The sequence below is a fragment of the Hesperophylax consimilis genome, chromosome 24 (assembly GCF_061612785.1).
Source record: "Hesperophylax consimilis isolate HC1 chromosome 24, BYU_Hcon_1.0, whole genome shotgun sequence".
In the NCBI taxonomy this organism is placed as follows: Eukaryota; Metazoa; Arthropoda; class Insecta; order Trichoptera; family Limnephilidae; genus Hesperophylax; species Hesperophylax consimilis.
In genome coordinates, this window is record NC_142859.1 from 22,305,410 (window position 1) to 22,310,869 (window position 5,460).

General features: G+C 30.2%; 1 non-coding gene across 1 annotated transcript; it reads left to right on the forward strand.

Annotated features, from left to right (window-relative positions):
- The first annotated feature begins 5,069 nt into the window (after positions 1-5,069).
- TRNAY-GUA (transfer RNA tyrosine (anticodon GUA)) lies at positions 5,070-5,159 on the forward strand. The gene is given in 2 exon segments: positions 5,070-5,106; positions 5,124-5,159. It is a non-coding gene; the product is annotated as a tRNA-Tyr (tRNA).
- Positions 5,160-5,460: the final 301 nt, after the last annotated feature.

Below are 5,460 nucleotides of genomic sequence, written 5' to 3' on the forward strand. Positions count from 1 at the left end.
ATCCCGGTCGTAAATCAGTTTTTTTATATAGACTCAAACTTCAAAAGTACAAAAATTTAAATTAAAAACACGAATTTTCAAGTTCCTGTACTTCTTTCATTGAACAAAAAGAACTGGTTTCATTTAAATTTCTTTAAGGAGATGGGTGGGCATTTGGTACTTGTGTCGTTTAATTTTCCTCGTGAGCAGATCGTAACTCAAAAACGGCTTCCCAAAGAATCACAGTAGAAGCGATCAGATAACCGTTCATCTTGGAGTAAGTTAGCTACCACCTCTCCTCCCTCTTCCCTATCTCTCCTGTCTCCAGCCCCTGGTACCTACCTACACCCTACTACTAATACTGCCGAGGATGGAAGAATCAAGTTCCGTTATTAGAAGTCAAATAGGCATAAATTATTCTCTTAAATTACGTATCAACGTAAAACTCTTCAGACTTTTAAATACGCACGGAGTAATATGATACTGTTTAAAAAGTGACAGCACGCCAACATCCTGATAAAATATTAGTCATTCAGAATATATCGAGAGCACATATTCTTTTCCTAATACATATCATGACGGAATTCGATAAGTATCAGTATATCAATATCAATATCGGCATTTTTATCACGTGTTCCGCCGTCCTCATAAAACATTCGCTTTTCACTGATACTTTGTTGGGAACTCTTTTAATGCATTCGTTAAGAAGAAGCTACAAGCAAAAAAATGTACATATTCTTGGTATACCTTATATTGTAGGTAATATGCATTAAAATCGCTTCACAAACGGAGTCTAGAAACGTTCGATTTCAAGCACAAAACTGGTATTTATTTAATTTGTAAATAATTTTATAAGAAAGCAAAAATGTTAATCAAGTGAAACTGTCACAGATAATCTTATAGCTGTAGCTATAATACTGTATTTTTTAAAAGTTGTTTACTTTATGCGTTCATACATTTCTAATGAAAAAAATATTTTTTAGTAGTTTACATTTATATTTTTTATTGAGTAATTTATTATTTTATTTGTATTCTACTCAAGCGAAGCGATAGGAAAATCTTCAATTTGTCTAAAGCATATTTTTTGGTATTTAAAATATACACCGATTCGTTATAAAGATTAATCAAAATAGGGATTTGGCATTAAGCTTCGCCTTAACTCCTCGGGGTAATTTGTTCGGTTTTGAGAACAGCTTGAACAGTTCATATGGTCTGATAGAAATCTTTGTGTCTCGCTTACCGTCATAATTAGAAATATGAACTAAACAGTGTTAGAAAGAGAAAACACCAATCTTTATTTTCAAATATTGCGGTTAATCAAAGAATAATTCAAATCAACAATCTGACCGCATTTATTATTAATTATTTTTATATGAGATTACAAAAACGTGCTTTAATGATATCATATCAAAATATGTGTTTTTTTTATAATGAGTCATTTTTATTCAGTGTTTGAACGAAAAAACGTAAGGCATTTGAAAAAAATATTTATGTTTGTACTAAAAATTTTAATTTTCAAAAAATATATGTATATAATACTGAAATGTGAAAGATATTGCATCAACTCTCAAAAACAGTTTTTAGTTTTCAGATACCTTCAGAAATATCTCATTTATTTGGTAGTTATTGAGAACTATTCTTTGAGTTTATGAGAGCTTGCTTAAGAAATAAAACGGTCAATATGTCAGAGGCCTGGAGGGTTAAGGACTCGCATGTACGCTACGTCTGAAGATATTCAATATTATAAAACCTTGTACCTTAGTACAAACTTTGAACGAGGTAGGTAGGAACCTGCCCCTACCCACCCAAGAATGTATGTATCTACACATTTTACCCTACTCATTTGCATTTTTTTTAATATTCACCATTTAACTATGTACCTGTAGTACAACATTTTATTACTAGAATTTCAACAACTCTTCAGGGGGTTCCAGAGTAACTTTTGATAGCTGCCAATGATTTTGTCTCACTTCATTGATGATTATTTATTAATTTATTTAGAATTTACGGCACAAGTGCCATTTACATACAAGGTTTTTATTTTATTTTTTTACATATACATATTGCAGTATTTAATTGATGAGAAAAATTAAAGAATTAAATTTAGTAAAAACATAACAAATAAAATAACAGTAAAGAAAGAAGCAATGACAATAGCCTGTTATGTAGTGACCTCATTAAAATAAGTGGCGTCAAAATGTGTTATTAGTGCAGCTTTATACTTTACAAGGAGAATATTAAAAGTATCTGCGATTTTAGCATAAAAGTTCCCAAGTGTGTGCAATCTATTTTTAACTGAGTTATATCCTGAGATTGTGGTATAATTTTCACAATAATACATACTAGAGGACCTTGATCTAATGGTAGGTACATGAAATTGAATCAACATTAATATGTCAGGGCTATCCAACTGATAATTTATAATTTTGTATAAAAATATAAGATCAAAAAATTTTCTTCTATCACTTCAATGAATATAATAAGAAATCATAATTTATTGTTTCTAAAGGAATTCCAAGCCTGAAATTAATACACCTCAAAAATTTACGTTGGACTCTTTCAATGGTATTAATGTAATTATTAAAGACATGTGACCAAATTGTAGAGTTGTATTCTAGAATACTTCTATCGAGAGATGTGAACAGAATTTTTAATGTGTTGATATTTTTAAAAGCCTTGGAAATTCTTACTATAAATTCTTATTATACAGCAATGTGAATTTTACCTAAGTAAAAAAAATAACAGAAATTAAAACACCTACAATTACATGGTGCATGTACAGTAATATAATCGGGAACTGGTGAATCTACATCACATTGAGGTGATTTCTCACAAAAACGGTGCTATATAAATTAAGCAATTATTATTGGAGCCCATTTTGAGACTATTTTTGATTTGAGCTTTCGTTTTCTAGTAAATCGCCGATAATTTTCATCAGTTTCCTGCTTTTACCACTAGTTTCCAGGCATCATATACAATTTGGGATCTTTGTCGATTTAAATACATAAAAATAGGTCATTACATAAAAATTAGGTTACTTCGGTTTATTTTATTTTTATCGAAATTCAAATAATATTTCGATCAACTCATCATCATTGATAACAATAAAGCTCTACCGTTGAGAGGTGATCCTTGTTGAAATAACGAATGGAAAATGTCAATGATATTATAAATATTTTTAATTTTTCCGACTTTATGTCCGGGTTAAATCTTCCTTACATGAAAAACTATACCCTTTTCCACAAATGATAATCTAGTCAATCCACATTATGTAAGTGCATTATTTAAGCATAATAAATACAAAACAATACAAGAACAACACGTCAAATCACCAGAGATCAAATGGATATTATCATATTTTTATTATTATTGCTATTATTATCTGTACCTACCTAATGAGGTGTTCACAAAACACAACTACACTAACCTATTCAGATACAGTTACAAGAAATGCCTAGTGAGCCTGTTTCGTGATCCAAATATAATCCCTATTTTAGCTTACGTAATTCAAATGTGATGGCGATATACAATTTCAGGCAAGTGTAAGAGAGACAGACCGCGTGCTAGGTGATCTAAAACCAAAAGGTACTAAATCAGTGGCAAATTTGGTTCCATTTAAATTTGTAAGCAAGTCACTTCTAGTTTTCTGCTTTATTCTAAGACTGGACCTCACTATCTATGTAAAGTAAATGTATGTAAAAGAATAGAAATCAATACATACAGGGTGTATCGGCAAGTACCCGGCAAACTTTAACCAGCTATTCCTCAGCACATTTGGAGTAAAAAATGTTATGGGCGCTTTGCTGTCCGGTAACATTTTTTTCCATTAAAAACAAAAAATAAATAAAAAATCCACACTCCGTCACTGTCATTTGCATGGTTTCTCTTGTTCAACAGCTGTTATTAGCAAGTGTGTCAAAAAGTATCCTCGCTCTTTCGTACACACTAAATAATAATAGCTAAAAATGAGACGAATGGTGCCATGCCATTTCGTTGTGACTGTAAAAGCGCGCCAACGTAGGTACGTACGTACATTATTCAACGAAACTCGAACAAAATATTGCCAGATGGGTTTTCAAACTTTGACAAACAATAAAACATTGGTGACATGTGGTGAAAATATGAATAATAATTTTTTTATTAAAAAAAAATGTTACCGGACAGCAAAGTGCCCATAACATTTTTTACTCCAAATGTGCTAAGGAATAGCTGGTAAAAGTTTGTCGGGTACGTGCCGATACACCCTGTATATTGTGTACCTAGGTACCTATTTATATTTCTTACTAAATAAAAGTTATTTAGTTTAAATTTGATGTTCAATTTAACTTTGCATTGAATCTTCTTTTCTTTTTTTGTAAAAATATAAATTACTAGAAAAATATAAATTACTACACTAGTTTTTTTTCACTTTTCATGACTTTATATCACTTGTCTAAATGTTCTGATTTGTTTTGTTTGCGTCGAAATCGACGACAAACTAAAACTTATTTTGATATTAACTCAGGTAACCAGACAAATCATAACAATTTATAAAAGTTATATAAAGTCATAAAAAGTGAACAAAACACTAGGTTATGTTCGGTTAGGTTTTTATGTACGCTTTTTTTAACACTTTTAACAGAATTACGCAGAAGATAAACAGATATACAAAAAAACGAAATTTTGAAGGAGATGGATGTATAATTAATGGCTACTCACCGAGTGAATTTCTAAGAAAAAACGAAAACCTGAAGCACACACACATAAAAATCAAAGAAAAGGATTCACATTTAGAAAAAAAAACAGAGTCAAAAGTCGTTGATGAAGATATTTGGCGAATTACCAGAGGTAGGTCATAAAAGTAGAAGAAAATATTAACAAAATTACATTTACATTGCGAAAACATATGATTAATATGTTTAAAAATAAGTTTTTATAAATAATGTATTCATAAGGATTGTATTAGGACGTAAGTAATCGTGTATCTATTTAAAACCATAGATAAATAAATATATTAAAATACCATTGCAAAACGACTAATAGAAAATTCAATTCAAGATCAATTAAACGTTGTATGAAACTGCTTGACATTTTTGCCACCACAGACATCGCCTTCGATAGCTCAGTTGGTAGAGCGGTGGACTGTAAAGTGAAGTTGTATAGATATCCATAGGCCGCTGGTTCAAATCCGGCTCGAAGGAATGTGTGTTGAGAAACACTTTTTTATTACTTTTATCGGCGAATACGACATTACTTTTTTATTATTTATGTAGATTGATTAAATTTGTATTAAATTTATGTAAAAATAAAAAAATAAATGTAAATATTAATAATTTTTTTAATAAAATGTATTGTGTAAGAACATGGTATATTTTTTTAGAAACAGTCATTTTTCAGAAGCAGTAAAGCCATAATACAGGCTACTGTTAGATTTCCGACCAAACAATATTATTCCTAGATAGCGAAGTTTCAAACCTTTTCGGAATATAAGATATTTTCAAC